The sequence below is a fragment of the Lycium barbarum genome, chromosome 12 (genome assembly GCF_019175385.1).
Source record: "Lycium barbarum isolate Lr01 chromosome 12, ASM1917538v2, whole genome shotgun sequence".
NCBI lineage: Eukaryota > Viridiplantae > Streptophyta > Magnoliopsida > Solanales > Solanaceae > Lycium > Lycium barbarum.
The window spans coordinates 28,297,397-28,308,214 of NC_083348.1; the positions used below are offsets into that span (position 1 = coordinate 28,297,397).

General features: G+C 39.1%; 1 long non-coding RNA gene across 2 annotated transcripts; it reads left to right on the plus strand.

Annotated features, from left to right (window-relative positions):
• Nucleotides 1-5,974: 5,974 nt before the first annotated feature.
• LOC132621500 (uncharacterized) lies at nucleotides 5,975-10,408 on the plus strand. 2 transcript variants are annotated; one of them, XR_009575536.1, is made up of 3 exons: nucleotides 6,004-6,250; nucleotides 6,367-6,765; nucleotides 10,161-10,408. It is a non-coding gene; the product is annotated as an uncharacterized LOC132621500 (long non-coding RNA). The 2 variants fall into 2 exon arrangements; XR_009575535.1 differs by lacking the exon at nucleotides 6,367-6,765 and having other exon boundaries at nucleotides 5,975-6,250.
• Nucleotides 10,409-10,818: the final 410 nt, after the last annotated feature.

A 10,818-nucleotide genomic window follows, 5' to 3' on the forward strand; every position in this document is an offset into this window, starting at 1 on the left:
ATTATCATAATTTTTCTTTCAAGGTTAGACAAAGCGATGATAATTATTCCATAATATAATCGGAGGTTACCGACCTTACGTCACTCCGATAGAGACATGACTTTCTTTGGGCTCTCATGCATGTTGCTTATATGATATATGTATATAATATATGTATATGTATATGGGGAATATGGGGAAAAGGTTGTGGCGCTATAGACGCATTGCCACCTGATCTGTTGGTGTAACTTATCCTCCCGGACGCGGGATGCCCGGATGCGGAACACATGTGGCTAAATGGATCGGAGCCGACATCTCGGCATATTTTCTGTATCTATGAACAAGAAATGTTTTTCAAAGAAAGCTAAGCATGCATGGTATCCGCCTTAAAAGGCACTCATATGTACAGTTTGCTCTTCTATCTTACGATATGCTCTATATTTCAATTCGGTTATTATTTATACTTTACATCCCTTACTATGTTACAATCCATGCCTTACATACTCGGTACATTATTCGTACTGACGTCCCTTCTTGTGGACTCTGCGTTCATACCCGCAGGACCAGGTAGCCAGTCAGACGATTCGCAGCAGTAGGGCCTCCCCTCAGCAGCAGGCAGTAGTACACTCCATTGATCCGGAGCTGCAGCCCTTTTGGTATGCTATTCAGTTACGTACATATATGGGTACGGCAGTGCCTTGTCCTGTCCTTTCTACAGTTTGTACTCCATAGAGGTCTGTAGACAGTGATATGTAGTCGTGTTGTTATGCAGCCCCGTCAACACTTATTTTGTTGTACAGTATATATGTGTGGCGGCCAAATAGACTCACGCTTTTATTCTCAGTGTTTATGTTTATATGTATACGTTGGCCATGAGTTTCCGGTACGGTGCTTCTTATGTTGATTGTTCGGGAGACAGTCCAGCTCAGTTACAGATTGTGTATGGGCCCAGGATAGTCAGTGAGAGGTAAATGCAGGCATAGGAGTGCTTGACCAGCAATGGTCGGGCACTTGTTGCGACCCATCGATTTGGGACGTGACAATTCTTTCGGAGCCATTGGATACGGAGGAATAGAAATAGGTTGTGTGTCCGGCAACACATCAATAGCAAAGTCAATCTCTCTTTCTGGAGGAAGTCCTGGAAGTTCATCTGGAAATACATCCGAAAATTCATTCACTACCAGAACGGTTTGGAAAGTTGGCGACGTTGCTTCGGTGTCATGAACTCGGACTAGATGATAAATATATCCCTTAGCTATCATCTTTCTTGCCTTAAGGTAGGAAATAAGCCTACCTTTTGGAGAGGCTGTATTACCCTTCCATTCAAGCACGGGCTCTCCCGGAAATTTGAATCGAACCACTTTCATTCGGCAATCAACACTAGCATAACATGAGGCCAACCAATCCATTCGCATAATCACGTCAAAATCTAGCATTTCCAGCTCAATTAATTCAGCTTTGGTCTGGCGATTGCATATCACAAGTACACAATTTTTATACACTTATCTCTCTATCACGGGATCACCAACCGGAGTAGATACTTCAAAAGGTTTAATTGGCTCAGGTTTCACCCTAATACAACCAGCAACATATGGAGTAATATAAGAGAGTGTAGAACCCGGATCTATCAATGCATATACATCATGGGAAAATATGGATAATGTACTTGTAACCACATCCGGGGAGGACTCAAGATCTTGTCGTCCGGCTAAAGTATACACTCGGGGCTGAGTGGCACCTGAAGTAGATGCTCCCCCTCTGCCTCTACTTCGACCTGCTGATATCTGGGGAGTCTGACCTACCGGGCGCACTGAAGATGAACCAGCCACTGATCCTGTGGGCTGAACCCCAACTCTACCACTCATCGACGGGAAATCTCGCATCATATGCCTAACCCGACCGCAAGCATAGAAAGCATCCTACCCTAGCGACACCGTCCGGAATGTAACCTACCGCACTGGCTGCACTGCAGTACTGGGGTCTCCTCTGGCTATAATCTCCCCCAAACTGAGAATCTGGGGCCCTCGAACTCTGACCCGGTCCTGAATAAAAGGAGCGATCAAATCTCCTACCCGTAATTCGAGGAGGTGCACTAGTCACCGACTGGCCTGAGTATCTAGAATGTGTCTGCCTTGATCCTCCTCTATAATCACTGCTTGCCCCCATAGATCTGGCCCTCTTGCTTTGCCTCCTATCGATATCACGATCACCCCTTTGTGGTTGCTGTCGTCCCTCTAAGTTCTGGGCATGGGCTTCTATTCGGGAAATATCCATCCCATCTTGCAACGAAGCCGTCAAACAATCGTTGAACAAGTATGGCCCCAAGCCACTCACAAACATATGTACCCTGCCTCTCATATTGGCCACCATGATCGGGGCATATCTAGCTAATGAGTTAAATTGAAGGCTATATTCCCGGGCGCTCATATTTCCTTGCTTCAGATTTAAGAACCTATCCACTCTAGCTAGGCGGACCTCGGGTGGAAAATAGTGACGGATGAAAGCATCTACAAATTCTTGCCACACGGGAGGAGGCGCATTTTCTTTTCTTGATGCTAGCCAATTATAGTATCACAATACCGCCACATCTTGGAGTCTAAACGATGCCAAATCCATAGATTCAGTTTCGGAGGCATGAATAATCCTCAATTTGCTCAGCATCTCATCAATAAAACCTTGCGGGTCTTCATCCGGCTTTGACCCGAAAAACTCCGGAGGATTCAAGCTCATAAAGTCACGGGCTCTGGTACTAGCTGCCCTATCACTTGAACTCACATTCTGCCGCTGTGCATGGGTGGCAACTAACTGCATCAATAGATGAATGGTCTCGGTCACTTGTTGACCTGAAGCAGCCGGTGGAGGAATTGGAGCTGAAGCTCCTCCTTGTTCTTCGACATTCGGCGGGGTGGAGGAAGTATTAGATGGAGCCTCATTATATGACTCGCCCTCTTCTACATTCATTTGCGGCTCTCTTTCTACCCATCTTTTCATTGTAGTCTTGCCCTTCTGGGCGGGTGTAGCTTTTCCCTTTGGCGGCATTTCTGAAATCATAGCACACTATCAGGAGGAGAAAATCTTATAACACCGCTCTATCGCACGATCTCTTAAGATGAAAGATGGTCATTTTTCCTAAATGCCCTGTAGCCTCCTGTTTATTAGCGTGGCATGCAACACACCATAAATAAGACTCTACTAGACACGGCTCGTAGACACTTCCTGGGACTGAACTGCTCTGATACCACTTTTGTCACCACCCGCCTAGGGGCCATGACCGGTACCCGTGGCTAACCACCGAGCACCACTTGTTCTACTATTCATCATGCTAATATTACACTTCTTTAATATTCATATGCTCATAATCATAGGAAAAAACATTTTTCATTTGAGAACATAGATACGTTTATAGACATAAGCCTTTCGGCTATATATATATATATACACACAACAGTAACCTCGTGAGACCATATAACCCACACTGCATATCTACGAGCCTCTACTAGAGTGCTAAACATAAGGACGGAACAGGACCCCTTCGTGCCCAAGATATACATATGTACACAAAAGAATAATCAAAGGCACCTCCGGAATAATGGAGTGCTCTCAAATCAGCTACCGGCTCCTACGAGTCTAGATCAAGATCACCTCCCTGTCTACCTGTGGGCATGAACACAGTGTCCAAAGAAAACGGACGTCAGTACGAACATTGTACTGAGTATGAGAGGCATAAATAATAATAATAATAATAATAATAATAATAATAATAATAATAATAATAATAATACGTCAATGAGATAAAGTAGGCATCAAATAAAGAGCAATTGTATCTGGCTGTCACTTACAAAAGAAAAAATACATGCTGGCTTACTTCATAATCGTCATTATATCATATATGCATAAATGTATAAGTATAAGCTGCCCGTCCATATAGGTACGGTGTGATAATAATTAACCTGCGCCCAGGCCTCCCGCGTCCGGGGTATAAGCTGCCCACTGCAGTGGTGTGTCTGCCCATCCATATCAGCAACGGTGAATATCATCAACATATACTCATCATAATGCATGTATAATAACTCAAAGATAGCTATACTTTATCGAGATGACCTAAGGTCGTGAACCCCCGATTCCATTATGGAACATTTATAAGTATTCTGCCTCACCTTGAAGGAAATAGTATATAAGGTGAGTGTATACAATAACTGACATCATTAACTTAATGCTATTCTGCCTCACCTTGAAGGAAATAATATATAAGATGAGTGTATACAATATACGACATCATTCACTCTATGATACTCTGCCTCACCTTGAAGGAAATAATATATAAGGTGAGTGTATACAATATACGACATCATTCACTTTATGGTACTCTACCTTACCTTGAAGGAAATAATATATAAGGTGAGTGTATACAATATATGACATCATTAACGTTATAGGAACATCATATCATGAACTCTAGAATTTTTATACTTAACTCATCATCATCATTATTGAACTCATAATATATCTCTCCTCTCATATGGCTATTCATGGACATAGGTTGTTAGTTTTTCCGGAATGTAGAAGATTCATGGGGAAGAAAGAAGAATTATGCCATCGGATTCATGGCATACAAAGAAAGGACTAGCCTCACATACCTTTTTCGTTTAACTAATCTATCGCTTGCTTGTTCTCCTTCGAGGCCCACGTTTTTACCTTCAAGAGAAGTCGCATGAACATTAGCTAATCGATTACTTAACCGTGCTTACTAAAGTCAAAGAAAATTGGGCAGTATTTCCTTTGTTTCTACTACTTTCCCCATATCATATTTCAACTCCCAACGTCAATAGTAACATTCATAATATCATCATCATTATTCAATTCCCACAATTTACTCTCATGGTCATCCATAGTCATAATCATACTACAACGTTACATTCATTTTCATCTAATGTTTCTCTCATACTCCTAACATCATTCATGACGTGATTACAATCTCAACATATCAAGATTCATGATTCATATTAATCTACTATTCATAATTGTCACTAATCTTATCTTTTGTAATCCATTTTCCATTTTCTTCCAAAATCCAAGTGTTTCCACCTTTCCATACTTTAAACAACATGGAGAAATCATGAAACTCACCTTTGAATGCGTAGGAACGGGTTTTGGTTGGCAATACTTTACTTGGAGAAAACCCTAACTTCACTCTCAAGAGAATTCTTGACTTGGAGGAACCCTAGTGAGCTTCTTGCACTTGATTCACTTGAATTCTTGATATTGATCTTTGGTTTCCTTTGAATTCTTGTATATGAAGTGTGTATGGAACCCTCTAGAAGCTTGGAGAGAAGTGGTGAAGTGAGGAGAATGAATAAAATGACGTGGGATCACATTTAAATACTTGGAATAACTCAGCCCGTCGGGACTTATATGGACCACTTATACGGTCTGTATAACATTTCACGGGCCGTATAAGTGTCTGTGGTTCACCACCATGGAACACATAGTTGCTGTTGGGTTATACGGACCATTATACGGTCAGTATAACATTCCACAGGCCGTATAACATGGTCGTGTAACTCAAAGTTTTTCCGAAGTTGTTCTCGTCGTTTCGTTTGATCTCCAATCCTTATACGACCTTCTTAACACTTGTTTAATACTTCATTAATGATCTAAACATCCCTATAACTCGCCCTCAAGGCCTTGCCAAACAATTCTTAACGCAAAAATTTATGAAACCTTTCCTAAACCTCACTTGTACTCCACTTTTCCTTATCAATTCTTATCCCATCAACTCATATAACTTCAAGATCTTAACGTACGCGTTCTAGGACCACTAATTATCCGTCTTATAATCTTAAGAACTTCCTGTTATCCTTAAGCTCGCAGTCGTTCACTCACTACATGACGACATGAATTTTTCAAGGTGTAACAATACGCCTAGTATACGCAAGTATATATAGGTAATATACAAAAGGACCCCATCCCTCTTCTTTTAATTTTGGACCAGGTCCAGCCCAAAACGGACCAACCTGGCCCAAAATAATCAGATCAAGGGGGGAAAACCCCTCCTCACGTTCATTTCACACCAAACACCCCTTTCCCCCTACCCCCTCTCTCATTCCTCTTCCATAACAAACCCTAGGCGCTACCTGCATTCTTTCTCCTCTCTCATCGCAAAAAATGGCAAATGTTCAGAGGTCTCAGACCTCAGCCAACTTTTACGCATCTAACTGCATAAAACAATTAATGCTTCAGCATTTTTTCACTCGAAATTGCTCTAAACACGGTATTAGTTACTTTCCTTTTCGTTTTTTCTTTAATTTTCAAGTCAAACAAAGAGATTTTATGCATCTTGTTGTCATATTACTGATTGTACGAATTTGTTTTCTATGGTTCGACAAGGATTGGCTCGGATCAACTCATAGTGGAACAGATCTGACCGTGTATGCTTGTTATCTTTAAATCCTAAGCGTTAATTTCCTATATTGAGTGTTTGTTCCTGAGAAATTTTGTTGTCCCACATCGATTTTTGAAGTCTTTGAATGCAACTTTGGGCTTCTTAAATAGAACCCCAAACCTTACCAGAAAAACAAGTTTGAAACCCTCATAGCTTGAATTTTGAGTAAATAACTCGGAAATTTTAGCTCTCAGTTTTAAAATTTCAAGACTTAACTGTAAAAGTAGAGTCTTAGTAGTCCAAATATTTATTTACTTGTTTTCCTTTCTTTGTGGGGCTGAGTCTTGAGATTGGAAGCATAAGGTTTCCAAATTCATTCTTGACAGAGGCTGCACATTAAAAAGGTAAGCCATTATCATTTTCTTCCCCTTTTAGTTTATGTTTAATCCCTGTTTAAATGTATGATTTGCTCTAGATTAGTAGAAGATATAATGGTTTTTGGGATGATAGTGTAAAAATGGTTAGCATACGCTCAAATATGATAACTAGTTAATAATTAATCTGGTATTTACTAAGGTAATAGTATCAAACTATTAATTCATGTTTGGTATAAGGTTCAGCCAGTCTAATGAGGTGCTCTGTTAGAATAATGGTATGGAATGCTCCCATCAATTGAATGGTAAACTCAGTAGGCTAATGTGTGAGGTATTAAGGCCTATTTGAACCTTTAATTGAATCCTAAGTGCTATGTAGTTCCTTGAACACTTTAGACCTTAGCTTGTAGTTCTGAATATGGCAGAGTTAAGTCTGAACTGAGGAAAATTGAATGGGTTCAGTCCTGTTTTGGACAAACTAACCATTGTTAAGATAGCATTAGACATTAATGAAGTCATGACCATAATAAAATGGGTTTAAAAAGGATAAGAATCAATTAGGAGGTAGCCAAAATGGAAGGTGTAGACCCTTGATGGATCATTAACTGACTATTAATGAATTATGAAGGCAAATAGCTTTATAAGTTTGGTCTATTTAATATCAGTGATAAAATAAGAGAGGGGAAAGAAAAAATGAAGCCACCTAGATTTATATGACCTTGGCATATGCATTGTTTTGATGATATGAATGATTCTATCTAAGGACCAAGCTATTGATAGCTTAAATCACTTTTAAAAGGCTGAGTCAGTACTCAGGGAAAGGAGAACTTGAATGTTTACTATGTGATTTGCTTAAAACATGAACACCTTGTTTCCTGTGGCTTGTATACTTGTACCTATCTCTTAAGACTTGTCTGGGGTCAGTATTCTGATCCAGAGAACTTAATGGTACTAAGAACCTCTAGAGTTTATCTAAATTGAAAGTTTGAGAGACCAGTACTGAATGTTTAAAAATTAGGTTCTAGTCTGCCTGGTTACTTGTTTACATGATTTCCCTTCTCTTTTCTTGAATAGCATTAGTTCCCATCCATGTGTGTGTATGTTCCATGATTGAAGTCTGTAGAAGAGCATAAACTAGAACATTAAACCTGAATTCATGCCGTAAACCACAAAATGCTTTTCATGATCTTATTTGAAGGTGAATTGGGCCAATAGAAATCTACTTGCTATGTCCATTTTTTGAAACAGCTCTGAGCCTTTTGACCTGAAATCTGATGACTTATCTGTATGATTTAATGTCTTTTCTTGTCTTCATATCTAAGAACACTATGATTACATTCCTAGCTATCATCACTTGATCATTCAATTCATTTGTATCTCTATGATTCAGTTGGATGGAATTTATGATATGTTTGGGTTTGTTGAGTACTTAGACCAGTCTGTGACGGTTTTGTGAAGCTAAAAATGACCTAAGGGATAGTATAATGACCCTTTGATTCATCCTATGTCTCAGTGTGAACTTAATTAGGCCCTGATTACAAAGAATGATCCTCACTTGTACCTAAATTACCTTGTCTGCTTGTGAATACCTATATTTGCATTTGATGGACACCTAGTTGTGAACAGGTTAAGTGATAGAACCTCATATGGTTCTAGGGGACTAAAGGTGAACTAAAAGTCACATGGCTTGAAGAGTCTTTTTAAAAGGTGCTTTGAGGAGAGGGTTAAGGGAGAATCAAGCAATACTTGGGTTCATAACACCTTCCCTCCATATAAAGACCACCATGGAACTTCTATGGCTTATGGGATGCATGCTCACCATATAAGGACCTTGAGACCATATAAACACTGTTATTAGACCCAAGGGACTTAGATTGGAAACAAACCATCACTAATGAACAACTGGCTATACTTAAGTGAAGTCTGGGTGTATATATGTTTAAATTAGACATAGATAGGAAAGAACTCAAGAGAAGCACAGAACTTAGAGTTACATGATTCTTTTCCCCTTAAAGCTCCGTTAAAAAAAATGCATGTTTGTGTTCCCTTTGCATCCTCCTCATCACTCTGAATTTGCATCAGTATATATATATATATATCTTGCATATCCTTGTCACATATTGTCATCATTTAACAACTTGACTGCAATTTGAAGAGCAATCTTGCACCCTCCTTATACACTTGGACTTGTTTGCACTCTATTTATGCTTCTGTCATGGTTGTTTAAATTACAATTACCCCTCTCTGTGTGCTACATATTCTGTATATGGTTACTTAAACTAGAAAAGCCTGATCCTGTCTGGTTAGTTCTACCTATGCCATGTCTGCTTAAGTCAAATGTCTTTCTGCATACCATTAAATTCTGCATAAGGTCCTCCAAACCCAAGGAAACCATGGTTCAGCCTGTGTGTATGTTTGCTTGATTGTGCATAAGTCATACACATTTCCTCTCTACTGTTTCCATTATGTGAGTCATCCTGTCTCAGCTTTATATGACCAGACCTATAATTGGTTTTATCTAAGTCATATATGCATGCCTGAACTGCAACTGCTTTCTCCACAAATTACTATGTCTTGCATATGATGTTATTTACACAAGAAAAGCTTTGGTTCTGTATCTATAATTCTTGTTTGTTTATACCATGGATGACATGTATTGTCTGCCTTATTTCCAGACTAGCCTATTACTGTTTCTTTAGAACTTTCCATTGGATGATTCATTGTGTTGTGTGAAATATTGGTTCTGTCCACATTAGCATTACTTATAATTTGTGATATTACCCCCATCTCTAAATAGAACCTGCAGTCATGTGAAAGTGTTTGAATCTGAGCATTGATTCTAATATATGACTATACAACATTATCTGGTTTTAGAATTTGTTTAATTAGCCCATACCTAAACTTAGTCCCTATACAAGCTAGGAATTAGTTAAAGTAAAAGGGGAAAGGGCTTGGGCCATTGGATTGAAAATTGAGCTCCATGACCTGCCTAAAAGCTTAATATACGTAGGATATACACTAAGTCCTCAAAAGTGATAGGTATACACTTAGCATACATTAGATATACAATTTATGTACAGGTTCTTAGTATGTTATAAATAGGTTAAGTATACATAAGGTATACACCTCAATACGGTTAAGAAGAACCTCTCTAAGCCCTTAATTCCCCAGCTGGGCCTCTGTCAGAAACAAGATGGGCTTAGCCCAACTGGTTAAATAGGTGCAAAGGGATTTAGGCGCTTTTTCCTTTATATTGGAATTGGGCCATTAAAGCCCAATTATATGTACACATGCCTAGACTGCTCTAGTGGTAAATTAGATGTATGCGTATACAATATGTGTATTTACATATGTGATAAGTTCAGAAAATTATAAACTAACTGGGTCCCTCTTTTTTCCTCCTCCTCACTGCATTGCCACTCAAGCCAAGTCCAATCAACTTGTTGGGCCCTTCAAATACATATCGAGTTCGAAGACAAATGGAAGCTAATATAAACACAAAGAAGGCCCAGCCATGGGTGAAAATGGTCAATTAGGGGCTTCGTACACCCCTAGCCTTCCCTTCTCTTATTCTATTTATTTACATTTTCTTCCCATGTATAATTTCGTTGTGTTTCGTATTTGTACTAACCTATAATACTCATATATTATAGTGGAATATTTATTGTTTGAACTAGCCGTCTTAGGACAATGGTACTTATGCCGTTTAGTCGACTTTAGGTCCCCAATACGAGTTCTCTTTTTTTCAAAAAAAAAAAAAGCCATTTAGTATAAGTTGACTTTCAAAACTAAAAAATAAAGAAAACCTTTTCTTCAATACAATCCTAAAACAAACAAGTATAAACAAGCAAAACCTGATTAGTTTTTTTTTTGTTTTGGTAAAATGTACCAATTATGGATTTCTAAAAGGGAAAGGTTTTGGGCCAAGGCCCCCAAGTGATTGAAGAAAACTAGTGAATTTTGGGCTGGAAATTGCGGACCACGTTTAACAGTAAAAGGAAAATGTTTTTGGGCCAAGCCCAACTAAATTTCAAAATAGAAACTGGGCTGAGCCCATAAAAATGGGAGTTTTCAGTAGTATGA